The sequence below is a fragment of the Numida meleagris genome, chromosome 12 (genome assembly GCF_002078875.1).
Source record: "Numida meleagris isolate 19003 breed g44 Domestic line chromosome 12, NumMel1.0, whole genome shotgun sequence".
NCBI lineage: Eukaryota > Metazoa > Chordata > Aves > Galliformes > Numididae > Numida > Numida meleagris.
This window is the reverse complement of record NC_034420.1, coordinates 6371703-6388399: the sequence shown is the minus strand read 5'-3', so window position 1 is coordinate 6388399 and position 16697 is coordinate 6371703. Positions and strand designations below refer to the sequence as shown.

The window sequence follows — 16697 nt, the reverse complement described above, 5'->3', positions numbered from 1 at the left end:
CCTTCCTTATCTCAGCCTCCTCAGCTACACAAGTGGTTGCCCTCCTCTACCATCTTCTATTTTGTGGAGAAAAAAAAACCAAAGACAGATGAAAATTAAATGTCAACATCTTCTCTAAGGCAACAGCATAAAGTGTTCATTAATGGTGTCTCAGAGGGAGGGCGAGATCAGGAGATATCTGAAGACCTAACTCAGACCTTAATTATGCCCGTATTTCTGTTAGAATGCATCTTTGTTGCTTGAAGCAAAATAAATAAATAAATCCCAATCCTGTGCTCTTCCAGGAAAACTCATTTGCTATTATAAAGAAGGAAAAGTTTGAGATTACAGCCCAGACACATAATGCAAAAATGCCTGTTACTTGTACAGCATTTGGGCACAGTGAATACTAATATGCACTGAGTCCTTGAGCAGAACAGGAACACAAATTAAAAGGGATAGTGCTTAGGAAGCTGCAAGCTTGCACATAGTGATCAAAAGCTCTTCAGAAGTGGCAGGTTTATCTCCTCCCCTTGAGCATAACATGGCCCTGCAGGAGGGTCTCCCTGAAAACAGGTTTACAACATTAATAGCCAGCCACTGCTGCCAGGGATGCCTCATTCTGCAATTTAACTTGTAACATACTTGTCAATAGTCCTAAACTCCAGAAATATAAGGTCAACATTTAGTGTTTGATGCCAACTGGAATGAAAGGAAGCCTACAGAAAGAAGCCTACTCCATTTAATGCAGAAAATGTTTATGACATAAGTGCATTTTTTGTATTGCCATCCTATCTCCCTCTTCTATCCTAACAGTAGCACCTGTGTAGTAAATTGTTAGTCACAGCATTCTGAAAATAAAACTGTGTAACCATTATGAATCTTTCAGTGAATGATAGATGCACCCACACATAACCTAGAAAAAGATGTGCTAGGTAGGAAGCACGTGTGCAGTTTTACTGCAGTGACCATCACTGCAGGATGATACCGTTATCAGCAACACGAAGCAGTGCAAGATTTTACTTACTACATGCGCACAAACATCCTTTTCCTCCACCAAACAAGTTTACCTGTGCCAGTCAGTCAGCGTTGATTATTTTAGTTTGAAAAAAATCAACAGAAAAAATCATTTATTAGTTAAAAGCCAAACAAAAGTTCAGAGAAAGAAATTCCACCGTGCTGAAGAGTTACTGCTCTCTGACTGACAGACTTGCCAAGACCTTAGTTGTAACAGTGCATCAAGAACTAGAAGATGTGCCCAAGGAGTCAATTCTTGTATCTGAAGTATTAGAGCTAAACTGGAATTGAAGAAGTATTGAGTTGACACGGTCTGCTACAAAGTAGGAAGAAAGCAGCTTCTAGATCTAAAATAATCAGCTAAGCTAAATATTACATTAAAAGAGCTAGTCTCTCCTATAAAAACATTGGTTATCAGAAAACATATGACTTTGTTAATGGCTTAAGGGTGGCAGAGGTAGAGAGGATTTGGATTTACTTAGCAGTTTAAGATTCGTGTGGGGAAAAAAAATAAATCAGTGTTATTCAGTCCTTTATAATCATAGCAGACAACCACCCCCAGACATCCATCTTGAACTACATCACTGCAGTCTCCATAGCAAGAAGTTCTCTTAAAAACAGTCACTCAAAATGAACTGTTCGGTGGCTTTCTCTAGAAGTATTTGATGTACCGAGTCAAAGAGTACTCCAAGCCATGTGGAATATATTGGACTTCAATAATAGTTTCTGTAACACTTAGTACTAGGACAAAGAAAAGATGATAGCTAAAAAACCAACATATTCCATGTGATCTAAGAATTTGACGTTCTTAAATTTTATTCCACAAATTCCATTAAGCGTGCAAAAGTTGAACTAAGTGATACAAAATCCTTTGGAGTTTGTTCATTCAAATAAAAACTTGAATTGATAGATTATGACTTGCTGCAGAAAGCACTTCACAAAAACCATATTTTTCTTGGCTCAGTCTTAGAGAGAACAGAGACAATGGTGTTAAAGCAATTTGCTCTACAATACAAGAAAGCTGAAGATAGTCTACCTTCATGGTCTTATGCCACTTTAGATAATTCTTGTCACAGGATCCTACGTACAAAACAAGATTAAAATAACCTCCAGGATTTGCATGACAAGCTAAGATCATGAGATGCTCAAATAATACAAAATATTCAGTTACAAACTACATCTAGACAGTCTATCCTCACTTGACCTGCAAATAGTCTGCATCTATAGCATTCAGTAGAAAGAAATCAACAAGAACCCAGAACCTGTCTACAAAAATAATTCAGATGTTATTGTATGCTAAGTCAGTTTAAGAAATAAGATTTTATTTCTTAAAAATCAGCAGACACTTGCTTGTTCAAACCTTACCACAACAGCAGACATCACGTGTATGAAATAACATACACAAATAAAAGCAGTATGGAGAATAGGAAAGCAATCTTCATAAGCAGTTCTTAAATATCGCAACTATACAACTATAAGATCAACTGCAAAAAAAATGTGGAAGATAAGGTAGGAATATTTATAATATTCTCATATTACTAATGAGAGTTTAATTCTTTATAGTGCTTTTGCTTCAAAGAATCTCTCCAGCCTGATTTTAATTAGTCTCAAAAGGAAGTTTTCATTGAATAGGAAATTATCAGATGACAAAAGAAAAGATAGGAGTCAGCATAAGTGAAGTGAACTAGAACCAGCAGAGGAAGACGAGCTGAGTGTCTACTGGACAGGTTTGCCAATATCTCAGCAATTCAATGTCACTTAATGCAGAAGCATGCAGCAAGTGTCTTGTTATATTAAGGCGTCTGTCTCCTCTGAAAAAGTTGCTGACATTTGGTTTCTGTACGAAGCAACAAAGTTTTAACAACTCCTGAACAGTTTTGGTTATGTTTTAAGGCTAAATTAGAATTCACACGGCAATTGATCAAGTTAAAAAGTAAAAAGTCACAATTCACTTGGCACTTTGGCAAAGGAGGGGGCACTGGAGAAGGGCAGATGAAAGGTAACTAAGAAAAAAAAAAAAGTTTCCTGCCCAGGGAACTAATTTTAATCTAACTAGCATTTTTTTGTCCCTTGCAAATAACATTTGTGCTCAAGTTTGTGAAATTCAGCCAAGTAAGGGCCTTTACAGAAGTGAAAGCAAGGCCTTCCATTTAGAGGATGTTTTTACAGATACTGAGGAACATGTTCTCACTTGAACAGCGATGGCAGATGAGAACTTAACATTTACACAGTATTAACTTCAGATGGCCACAATACCATAGCTCATTTTGTATCTGTTTGAGCAAATGAGGTATTGATTCTTAAGGCCCTGATCTCTCAAGTGTCAGGTCACCTAGACATGTAAAGGTAATTTAAGTATATTAAAAATATTCCTATTGAGTTTCTCCTTCTAGAATACTGTGAAAAAATTCATTTAGTTAAGAGATTTTGAAAAACATTTAAAGAAACCAAGCAAATACAACCTGCCAGAAATCAATGTTTAGACCTCAAAGAGGCAATAATGAATACTCTGAGACAGTTATCACCAACATTTCTCAAGACCAACCAATATTTAAGATCCTGGGTATATATACTTAGGCATCACTACATTCCAGTATGGAACAGTTATTTTTGAGACCAGTATTTGAGGGAAAAAAAAAAAACAACACTTGGTTTCGGTCATGAACTACTGAAAAATGGAGCATCAGATATTCTCACTTTTTTGAGACACAATTTTTTTTTACAACCAGCATAAATCTTAACATATGTGAACCCATATTTGCTTTGTCAGACTTCAAACCCTTAAGCTTAGAATGCTGATATTCTTATAAACCATGACATAAGATCTGCATAAATACTTCAGATGATCTACCTGGTACTCATCTCTTTAGAGTAACTTATGAAGAGCTAGACTAGTTCAAAACTAGCTGTACATTTTCATTTTCTTTAAACAAACAAACAAAAAAGGCTGAACTCCTTTTTTACCCCCCACGTGATTTCTATTATGGCTTTAAAAATCCCTATTTAATTTTTTTTAATTCATAATGCAATTTGTAAGTTCAACTGATGTTTTGCTACAGTACATACGTTACTTCCATTTAGCTTGAAGTATTTAGAAATGCAGTAGCTAGCTGAAACTTTCATTAAGCATTCTCATTCATCTTTGTGGTATTATAGATATTTGAGGGGTTTAAAAATCAATGTGCTCAGAACATTGAAATAAAAAAAAAAGAAGGATTTCATTTAGACTAAACTATTTAGTGAGTAGAAACTTATAACGTTTTTGTATTGGGTCATACCTTATAAATCTTCATCAGTTGTAGACAGTGTTGATGTCAAGATGGGCTAAAAGCTGTATCTGGATATAAAACATTTGAAAAAAAGAAAAAAAATAGAGTGACCATATTTGAAATTAATTTACCAGACCTATTCACATATATGCCCTACTGGAAGAAAAAAAAAAAAAAACAAACAAAAAAACCAACACAAGCAAACAGATTCTACACAGTCTAGCTCAAAAGTAAGCATTTAACTCAGAAATTAAACACTATTCACATGTCTGTTGATTCTATGATTGCTATTCCAAAAACATTTATTATCTTGACAACTGAAATAACAGAAGCTCTCTTCAATTATCTCACATGAAACAGCATGACTTCCAGTAAAACAAGGAAAGAGTATTTTCCTTATGTAAACCCTTAGCTATTTTAAGACACCCTAGATGTTTTACATACAAAAGCAAGAGATATCTTACAACATTCTTCCTTTCTAAATAGCAGAACTCTAACAGTAAAAGCAATGCATTTTTCCACGCACATTTTTTTACCATGATTCTGCATACTCTGCTTTTCTGAAGAGTTTGTTATTCCCTGCCCAACAAGGTGAGTTTTTAATTAAAAAAAAAAAAAAAAAAAAAAACCACCTTTGATAACATACAAAACAGTTGGAAAGCATGAAATAACAGTAATTAACCTCATGCTTTTCATTTTCTTCCTCCCTTATAAAGAAAAAGCTCTCACTAAATTTCTGGTCTTTATCAAACTAACTTTTACTTTCATGTTCAACAAAACTTCTTCCTCAGAAGACCTACTTACCCAGTCTATTTATTTATATAAATTAAAATAATCATAGAATGCTTTGGGTTGGAAGGGCCCTTTAAAATCATCTAGTTCAATCCCCCTGCTGTAAGCAGATACACTTCTCACCAACCCAGGCTGCTCAAAGCCTCATCCAGCCTTACCGGCCCAACGGCAGTTTGAGCTTAATTAACATTACTTATACCACACTTTCACCTGTGCCACCTCTCAAACCCAGCACCTTCTACTTAGCTAAACTGCTATGTTCTCAGTGGGCCTGTCTCTTTCAGAGACAAGAAGCAGACTACATCCTAGAAATAAAAGTTAAGAAATGACTTGAGAAAAGCATGGTTCTTGTGTCCATGGTGCAATACTGCTATTGTGCCTTGAACAGGGTACTGTCAAAGAATGGCTTGGATTGGAAGAGACTTTAAAGAACATCTAGTTCCAAAACTCCACTGTTTACTGAAACAGTTTGATATTTAGCTCATGTACAAGAGACTTAAACAGAACTTAAACAGAAAAGGAGAGTCCCAATTTTGGCATTTCTCCTCTGTCTTATGTGCTTGGAGTTGCATTCAATATTGTTCAGAAGATGGTGGTGAAAGAAGAAATATCTTATTAAAACTACACCATTTTAAAATAATTCAAAGCTGACTGAGTTTGACCACACAAAGGAACGTGACTGTAGCTTAAGCATTAAGCCATTTCTTTGAAAAATGAGGATTTCTGAGTCCTCCAGTTTTCCTCCCATAGGAAGTGTCTATTTTTATTCACTGTCCATTGAATTTTAAACAGACAGTATATAAAAATAGTGTAGAAAACAGCATCTTCCATTTAGGCAGCCTGAACGAATGTTCTAACCATATCATTTTTATTCCAGTTGTGACTTTGTAAATCTTACATTCTCTTTTGCACAAATGAACTTCACCAGAAGCAGAGAAGCCATCAAGAACCTGTAGACTAAAGGCTGGACTGAGCAGGTATTTAAGTTCAGAGCTGCCATCTAGGAGTTCAGTGTGGAATAACACTTTATAATACTTCAGTGAGAAATCAGGTATTTAGCTAGGTATTAAGAACCTCACAGTCCTTCGTCTTTGTATATCTATGAAACTTTCAGGCAACTTTTCTAACAGTTCTATACTGAGAGTGTCATTCTAGAGGTCTAATGTTGTGCATACACATGAACAGCTGAACAGCTGAAGCACTGGTATGAAGTATAGGACATGAATTTGTGCCCACCTATTTCCCAAACTCTTGATCTGCACACTCATCTTTTCACACTTCCCAGCTTTTCTTCTCTTCTGCATCAGTCTCAGGTATTTAAGATCTGTAGTGAAACGTGCACTGAGAGAGTTTTTATCTTATAATAAACCGAGGTAGACAGATCATGTGTAAGGTAGCTAGACTCCAGACTAACACAAGCTTAATCTACATGTCTTAACAGTTCTTGGTTTTTCCTTTATTAACCCAGTTTGAAAGTTGTACATTCAAAAATTTCCAGTCTGAATAATGCCCCAAATTCAACCAAAACTTTTTCCACACTTCTGGAAGTTCACTGAAGCTGAGCCCAACCTTCAAACCAGGCCAGAGGGAAAACTTTTCCTGCCCTGCTTCTGACTTAACGTAGCATTAGGAAAGGACATGGCAGAAGAGATCTGGGGAATGAACAGCCTCTGAAATGCCATGTTTCCATTTGATCAGAAAAAGCAACTAACGGCTGAAGAGGACTTTAATTGCAATATCATGTAGTGGCCAAGATGATAACACTTTGTATTCACAGTCTGACAATGTAGTGCTCATTTGAAGCAGAGGTTCGTAGAAAAGTTCATTTAATATAAATGACTAAATATCTTGGGGTCAGGAAAACAAACAGGGAAAGAGATTTTAAAAAGTATCCAACTTGAATTAAATCTTTAATATGAAACTAGTGAAGGTTTTTCTTCACCCTTTAGACACAATGAGACTTCTACAGTGCTCATTAAAAGGGTTTAAGTAGTGTTAGATTTTACAGTATGAAACTTAATATAAGATACACATTGGATTTTGGCCAGGCCGCTGCAGCCCTCTGCGTGGCACCCCATGTGGGACTCGGACCCCTAGCTAGCTGGGCACCCTCGGGCTGGTATGGCTGTAGGCTGAGCTCAACCAACCATACATTCAAAGCACAGCCCATACTGAACTTGTCCTTTGACAAGTAGAGGAAAATACATACATTTTTCACCTAGGTTCACATTTGGCCGAGTTCTGGCCATTTATAAAGCACTCTGCTGGCTACGTGCAATGTTATGTAATTATCTAGATCTGAACACTGAGAAAAAAAAAAGGAAAACTTTGGTATTTTCATGCCTTTATTAAATATAGAGGCCAACTGCCTATTTATACAAGATGTTTATTGTATATCATATTACATACTAATGTATACACAAATGTGTGTACACTGGTTAACTTAAGCTAGTACATATAGATATTACATAGATACAGACGAATTTGAGCAGAAGATATGGGAAAATGTTTATTTTTTTGTGACTGACTATAGGGATAATATTGCAAAGAAAAATTGGTCATTTGCAGTACACTGATCACACTAATACAGCACACAGCAGGTACGATAGACATATGTCTCTTGTGCTTGGCTTAGATACAAGTATAAACCAAAGTTTCAGTTAGGTGTACACAAATATATTAACATGCTCTTCTCCCATTTGGTGCTGCTCTGCTTCGCAAAGCTATACACATCCTTGAGTTCAGGTGGACACCATCCTGCCAAGTTGCTCCCATGTTAAGATTTTTGAACATGCAGAGACATCTGCCGCTTGTGGAGTTGGCTGTGGCTGCAGTTTTCTTATGGAAAACAGTTTAGTGGATAGGGCCAAGAAATTCATTGCATTTGCTTTGTAAGCTCTGAAATCTTCGTAATTTTTTTCTGATCAAATACATCTTCAGTTCTTATCACAGTCCCATCATCTTCTTACACTTTTGGTACTGAAAAAACTTTTTGAGTGATGAAGAGTACTGCAACCAAGACAGCACTGCCACAGATATGCTGCATCTGCAAAATGCAAAGAAAAAATAATGAATAAAATCATTTGCCTGCTTTTCCCCCGGGATGTTATTTTCTGTTGGTAAATTGTTCCACAGTTATTAATGATCTTTGTGTTTATACTGCAGCATATCTTAAAATTGGTACCTTAGCTCTTCTCAGTGTGGATTAAAGGCAGTTGATGCTTCTTCAGTAGTCAACCGTAAAGCCATGACAGTGGGTGTAAAATACTTGTGATTTTTTTTCTTTTATTTGGAAATGGCAATTTTTAAATGCAGTTAGTCAATAATCATTATCTTGTAAATGTAGTTACATTAAGGGTAATGATCTAGAAAAGCACTGTTCATAACCGGGTTTTCTCGACAAGAAGATTTTGCTGCAAAATAGGCAATTAATCTTCAAATAGACCATGTAAAACACAGGTGTTCAGCGACATACAGATTGGTGTTATCAGTATTACAAAGTCTTTTTTCATAGCATGTTGGTACCAGTAAGAAGAGAGAATGCATTTGCAGTTTCCTGTCCGAAGGAGACCAACATCTTTATAAATAACTTTTTATTCTGAAGGCAACTCTTCATGTATCATGAAGATTCTAACATTAGAATCTGTTAATCTGAATGAAAAATGCAGCCTAAAATTAGTGTGCCCAGTCATTCACAAGTTTGAAGTCTACATTCCTACTCTTTAGATATGAATGAAAATAAAATTTAATAAAAAATAAAATAAAATAATAAAGGAACAGAATCTTCACATATGAAATGTGTTAGATGATTTAAAGAAGTTGCTGCTTGATCTACTTTCTGCTCTATCTTCACTTACTTGGATGAAAAGCAAACAGTATCCAAATATGAAAAGAAAAAATGTTTCCGCTTGAGGAATTATTGACAAATGCATAACTATGCTATGTAAATCAAAATATTTTCACTAGACAGAAGCTTTGAGGTGCTCTTAATGTAATGGCTTAACAGCATATTGTGAAAACATATTGTAAGAAAAGTGGAAAATGCTACAAGCAATTTCCACATCACTTAGCCTTAACTTGCATTTCTCCTCAGTCCAGTTTGGCTAACTCATGGACGCAGAGACAAAGCCTATTACAGTCCATAGGAAAAATAATCCAGTTGTCTGAGGAAGGAGTAAGATCATCAAGTCCTGAACGCGAACCCAGACCCGAACTACTACTTAGTTGTGTATAATGAAAGATGTCTCTGTTTCTGGGAATTTGAAGGAATTTCCTTGTGTTCCAAGAGAGCCTGGAATAATGATTCGTTGTATTGCATTGCCAAACCAGATTACCAGCTGGTAAAAACCTAGCACTGCACTGGTTAAACCTGTGCCAGTGCACAGCAGCAAGGAGAAGACTTGCTACCTTCTAGGAAGATTATCATTTTTATTTTCTTTTACTATTACTTTCAGTTATGCTGATTTGCTGCTTTTGTTTCATTTACGAAGAAGAGGCAGAAGCTGGTTCTTTTCACAATAATACCTTTGTCCACTTAAATTATTTAATACTCTGTGTTCTTTGTCATAACATAAATGCTTTTTCCTTTGTCAGAAGGGGTCAGCAGAAGTCAACACAGCAGGTGTGGCATCCAATGGCCTTTTGCAATTTTCAGAATGTTATTAAAATTTATTTTTAAAAGCTTAAGATTTTTATTCTGCTTTCCCTATCTAAATAATGAAACAAGCTGAAATGCCACTCTCTCCTAGAGATGCTGCCATGTTCAGAGTATTAGAGATCAAACTGTCCAAGCTTTGACATCTAATCAACATCACATATTTAAATGCAAGGAAGAAACCAATGATTTTAAGAATTAAACATTCTTTTGACTCTATGTGTGGATTACACTGTGCCAAATAAGGAATATCAATCTTAGAAGTTATCCTTGTGATTAAAAGGACTAGCTCTAGTTCTTCAAGTGTTTGACACTGGCTGGAGGCTTTAAAGATGTGCATTCATCAGCAATCCTACTTTCTAAAATCACTCTATGAACTGGTCACTAGTTAAAAAAAGAAAACCTTAAGAGAAATTAAATTTATGCTGATGCTTTAAATGGCAGATGTTGAAACAGAGTCGCACAGTGCACTATGTTCACACGAACTCAAGACTTCAGTCTGAGTGATTTCCAACGCAGCCTCTTCCAGACTAAGGCCAGAAGGAAATGTGTTTTTTTTTTTATTTAATCTGATTAATGCCATTTTCCGATGTATTTGTTACCTGTACAGATACCCACATACTCCTCTTGTGGAAAATCTTATTTTGCAATGCGTTTGTAATGGAGTTAGGCCAATAAACCCTTTTTCAGTACATACTGCTAGACTCATAGGTCTGCTATTTAGTAATTGCTCCTGTAATTTAATTTCAACGTCCAAATTCAGAACTAGGCTTACGGACCAAATCAAATTTCAGAACACCAGGGCTGTATTATAATACGTAAACTTTCCTCGACAAAAGTTATATTTGTTGTTCTAATGAGATATCAACAAGCTTTACTTCAAAGAACATTTAGTGTATCTTTTCACAATCGCTTCTCAGTGTGTAGAAACAAATAAAAATTGTGCTCTTAATATTTATGGGTATTTATTGGTTCTGTATTGCAGAAATTCGTATAACAAACAAAAGCAAAGTCATCCATCTACAGTTTGATTTCCCAAAAACCTGTGATAAAAAAGGAGGGTTTGTCTCCAAAAGTGTATAACATTACAGAATAAAGTATCAATTCTTATCAATACCACAAAAAAAGAAAGAAAAAAAATAAGAGCAAACCATTGTAAAGTAAACCTAAAAGAAATTATGGCAGAAAGAAAGAGAGAGTATTTATGTATTTGTATAGGTACAACATATATATAAACACATTAACCTACATAAAAATCAACTTGGAAACTACCCACTATTTTTCTCAGAAATAAATATGGTTCAATTATTATCTTGGTTTCTAGATTAAAAAAAAAAAAAAAACCTTTACATTTCCTTATCTCTGACATTGCCTGATATTAACCTTTGGAGAATACTTGAATGCATCAGAGACATCCCACATAGGAAAAATCATTTTAAAAAGTCACCCACATCACTATCCCCTGGGAGAAGTGAGATGTTACCCAGGGAATAGTCTGAAGAAAAAGAGTTCCAGAGAGAATAATAGCCAGTAGCAGCAGTCTGCCCTGAGCACCCACAGATTCAGGGCTAGGACTGAGAATTTGCCTTTGCAGGGTAAACTCTGGATCTCATAAGCTTGACCGTGATCTTTTAGGATGCCATTTCTGTTCCAATGACACAAAATTTCTAATAATTTCCAATAGAAAGAGGATTAGGCTCTATATATTCATAGACCTACAATTCTTTTAAGTGATTAATATTGAAGACTTTCAACTGGAAGGTGTACAGGTGATTTTTTATGATACGACTCACTAAGACAGAGAGGCAAGCATCATCCCTCTGGAGTGAAAGTATGGGATGGTGGCCTCACAATCCAGAGCTCTGACTGCTGGAGGGCATTCCAGGCAGGACTTCCAGAAAGGCAAAAAAACTTTTCACTGCTCACATAAACTGATTATTGCCCTCTGAAATTGATGGTTGAGTTTTTTTCCCTGTACATTTTAGCAGAAGAACTGTTGAGCGTGGTAGGACTGAGATTTTCTTTACCTGCTACCCATGGTAGCCTGCATCAACTGCAAAATCTGAAATGAAGACCATATGGCTGTCCTTGTAGAAAACCAACAGAACTCAAAGGAGATATGTACATTACACACATACCTGTACTCTTCTTGGTGTCTGGAAAAAAATGGTACATCTTCTATGATTTCAGATGTCAGGGCATTTAGGGTTTAATCACTGGGATCTGTCTCATTAAATGCCAAATCTCAGTAAATATTTTACATCAAAGCCTGGAATTCAAGCCCAAGAGAAATTCTACGTATTGTGTCACTGCCAATACTACTTCCTTCTTCATTATTCCCTAAACTCAATAAAGTATTCAGACTACAAGATGTGGCTCAGAGTGTCTACTTGAATTGAAACAGCAGTTCTGAACCTCCTAGGTTATAAGGGATTCAGGGATCCTTAGTCCCATCTCCTGTCTGAGACAACTTCACAGGACCATGTCCAGACAAGCTACGAATAGATCCAAGGATGGAGATTTCACAGCTTCTGTCAGCCCCGTTCCAGTATTTTACCAGTGTTATGGTAAAAAAATTATCTTCTTACATCTGCTTGGAATTTGTAATTTTCCAACATGTGTCTATTATCTCTTGTGCTATCCCTGTCTGCCCTTCGAGAAAATTCTTGCTCCGACTTCTGTCTACCCTCCCATTAGGTATTTGTATATCTCCATTGTCAGAGGCATTGGGATCCAGAGAAGGCTTTCACCAAGAACCTTTAGGGATTTCAGAGTTTCTTTATAAAAAAATCATGGAAAACTCATTTCTGATGTTAGTGGATGACTGCGAGATTTGAAAAGAACTGTAAATAAAAAAGAACAGTGTTGGTCACCCTTCCCATGTCATTTTGGACTTAGAGTCCAGACTCCTTCTGCCACCTGCTTGTCATTCAGATAAGGTCCAAGTTGTTACTTGCTTCAAAAATGCACAGAATTCTGTCTTGAGTGCCAGCCCATGCCTGTTTCTGGAAAATGAAAATAAAATCTCTCAGACTGTCTTTGCAAGTGTCTTCCCCGCTCACAAGAACTTAAAGAATTTATAAACAGCAATCTTTTTCTTTGCTCTACAGGGCAGAATTCATCATAAGAAGCAAGAACTCACCTGGCTTTTAAAACATGAGAAAAGGAGAGGTACATGTAGTTTTTTAGGACTAGAAACTGTCTTATCCTATAAGGCTACCCAGGGATTCAGTGTCAGTCAAAGGGCATGCAAGGATGGATTTGTTCTAGTACAAATAAAATCACTCCATTAGTTCTAATGTCTTACGTAACCACTTGATCCACTTCACTGGTTGTAATGGTCTGATGGGACAAAGCTCTGAAGTAGCTTAACGATCCCATTATTTTGTCAAGTCACACTGCAAATAGCTGCCTGTATCACTTCAGTCAAACATGGTCTATAGTGTCTAGGTAGAAAGTCAGAAGATAAGGCCCTTCAAGAAATGCTTTCTTCTTGAAACAGAATCTTGGTCTGTGCAAAAATCTTTCTCCTCAACCCTTAATACTAAATGTAATGATATCTGTGTCCACAGACACATGATTGTGCGCTGATTCCAAGAAACACCATGCTCCAACCTTGTGATCCTTAGTGAGTAATCTTTTATCTAACCTGTTATCTTTTATATAATCAAAGTGATTTCTAAATGAAGACACACAGGTTAAAAGGAGGAACTACAGAGAAGTGATGGCAGAAATGATCAGGCAGGCTCTTTCTTTTTTTTTTTTCTTTTTCAGAAAGCAGCATTTTTTTCCTAGAGATTTGCTAAGATCCTTGAAGTTACACATTAAAGGGCAGATTTTTAAAGGTGTTAAGCACTTAAACAGAGAGAAATGCTACATAAGCAAGTCTGAAAAACTATCTGCTAATTCAACTGCTTAAGTTCTTTAAATATAACAGACTTTATCATCATATCTCAGGAGATAATTTTCAGATAATGTTGATCAATGATGCTTCCTACCGTTCACAGTCAAGTTTTTAAAATACTACATTCATAATAAAAGCAGGTGCTTCTCTTAATTGGTCTATATTGATCTCTTTTATATATCTGCAGACTTGAGCAGAATGACACTTTCTGACCTTGTACTGAAAATGCATAATGCTCATACAAGTCATGGAGTTTTACTTCATGAAAGTTCCAGTCCTCCAGCACAAACTTATCTACTGACATTTCTCCTGTGTATCTACGGAAAACAAACCGAAAGGAGGCACAGTGGCTTGCAAAAAAATATTTGCTTTATTTGCTGTTTTCTGTAATGTTTTTCTCCTTAAACTGGATCTAGAATTCACAGTAAGATTCACAAAATCTTACCAGGATTGCCTGGCATGGGGATATATACAAGAAGACATATTTTTTCTAATAAAAATACACACAGACGTGGCAGGTTCTTGACAAGATGAAGTTTTCATGAGCGGTGCTTACCCTCTGGAAAGCCTGCTTCTCCAAGACCCAGGCACTCAACCAGCAAATTCCAATCTAACATATCCAATGGTTTTGAACCGAAAGCCGACAATTTGCTATTATGGAAGTCAGTTATGCTGTTCAATAAAAGTGCTGTGTAACAGCTGTATGTGCCTGTTCTCTTCTGAGCACAGAGTTATGAGTCTAGAAGTCATAAGCAGGTGCTCTGCTAGCAAGGAGATTCGGTTACATAGCTACTCATTCTAGTAAATGGGACACTTACCTACCATAGCATCTGCCAGATTGCAATAATATGAATGATAAAAAAACAAGAATTACATTTAAAGTATCTTAAAATAACAAAATAAAGGGACTGAAAAATTTGTGTTATTCTCAAGCCTTGTTCTTAAAGAAAAATGAATTTTACTGCTGTCAACAACACTTTCCAAGGATAGAGGGAGATTCTGTGGGAAAAAGAAAAAGTTATATGCTGTCGGAATGTATGCATGTGTACATATAAGGCACCTGCTAGTTTTTGTGTAATCATTTTGAAGAACAACCTCCAGCATTTGATAATGAGTACAATGTCAAAAGAGACCCTCTCTCCAGAAAGCATTGCCCAGATCTTGCTCAGTGCTGCATGAAGCAAAGCTGATACTGTGAAAAGAAAGAGAGCGATTTCCGTTGTTTTAATCTTGCAGACTCCCATACCTTTTGATCTTCTCTTTGTTCCTTCTTTGTGAAGCATAACTTACACTGCTTGCAGTTTATTTAGTTCACCGTTTGCTTATCTCTGCTGAGCAATAACACAGAATACTGTGATGTTCTCCTCCAACTATCAGACTGTGATTTGTCTTGTTTCTAAAGACAGCATCTGTGTTTGTTTCTGTTGTACAGTCTGAATGTCAAATCACCTGTTTGTTGTCTTTTTAAAGTCAACATCTGAACCTCTAATTGCAGAGTGTTTGTTCAGTGACTAGAACACACTTTTCAGCTAACCTCTGATTTATTTCCCCTCAGACTTCATCTAGAGGCTTTGAAAGACAGTTCTGCAGCATATGTTGTGGCTTTTAATGGGTATTATAGTAGTTTTCATACCAATTAATTAAAAAGTAGGCAATTCTCATAGAAACTGTTCAATATCAAAAGTCCCAGTAGCATTTATTGTCTTAAAAAAGTAGATTTATTTTTGCAGTAAGTAATTTTCTCATCTTTATAATTTAGTTTTCCATTAAACGACTACATATCTTAATGATGGAAAATGTAACGCAGTGGACAGTCCACTGTTCTAATCCAGCTGCTGGAGAAGAAGACTCTTGTTTGTGCATACACTTGTTCATTATTGTGTATTTGACTCCTGCCTGTGACACTAGAATGACAAAAAGGGTAGTGATGACTTCATTACAAACGTGGCATTTTCCTCAGCTTTGAGAAATAAGAAACAAGATGGAGTAATTAATACCGTCATCGGATTGATCTCTCAGAAAAGAAACAGACACAGCTATTCCTCCATAAAAGGAGGTTTACCCTAAGCATGGTTTACCCTTTCAAACCAGGTGCTAATTGGAACTAGGAACAAGGCAGCCCACTGTGGCTAGCTGACCACTCTGCAGGTGGTCAGAATGCTCACTGGATACAGTGCTGATACATCACCGACACCAGTCTTGGCTCAATATATGGAATGTCAAAAGTGTTACTTCAGAGCTGACTGCAGAGAACACACTAAAAATGTTCTAAATAAGGCAACATTACTCTAACCTGCACTACAGACAACAGAGGAGATCAGCGCATATGGCTACCCCAACCTACCTCAAACTGCCAGTCTGCACCAAGCAAATCTCATCAAAGCACAACACTGAGTTCAAAATTGTATAATTTCAAATGTATCTATTTTTATTTTATATATTAATTGAACATACTTAAGTCACTGAGATTCATACTAATTAAGTCAAAATCCAAATCTTTACTTGAACTGACAACTATAAATATAACATGCAAATAAAAAGATTGTTGGATATACTCAGAAATCCTTGTGGCTTGTATCTCCTAACAATGAGATCTCTGAAAGATATTTTCCACATACGTTGCTTGTATGGTAAGTTTTTGAAAGGCAATATTAAGTAGTCTCACAAAAATCAATACATCCAAGTTTATGGTAAACCTTAAGACAAGCTGATAAAGTTATCTTCATTTATACATAAACATGTTCAGAATTTTTGCCATGAATTTTCTTGTTAAAATTCTAGTTGCACTTTTGAATTGAGAACGCATTTGCTATCTGACTAGATGCATTTTTGATCTTGTCATGGATTTGATGCTGGAAAAAGGTAGAATTATGCAGGGGACATATGGAGGTTAAGCAAAAAGGGAATCAGAACAACAGTGTTAGCTTCTAACAATTCTGAGAACTGGATTCTGTTGAGTACTGAAAAACATTCAGAAATTCAGCATTAGTGACAGGGAAGGACACCAGTGAAATCAAAATATGTTCCTGCTAGTTCATAAAGTCTTCTAGTCATGTATCAAGGGTGAAAAGACTAATCCATT

At 36.2% G+C, this 16697-nt stretch overlaps 1 long non-coding RNA gene across 1 annotated transcript in view; it reads right to left on the bottom strand.

Annotated features, from left to right (window-relative positions):
* Nucleotides 7429-16697, bottom strand: part of LOC110405408 — an 89083-nt gene continuing 79814 nt past the window's right edge. Inside the window, exon 3 of the long non-coding RNA XR_002442863.1 lies at nucleotides 7429-8103. This is a non-coding gene — a long non-coding RNA (uncharacterized LOC110405408). The remainder of the gene's footprint in view (nucleotides 8104-16697) is intronic.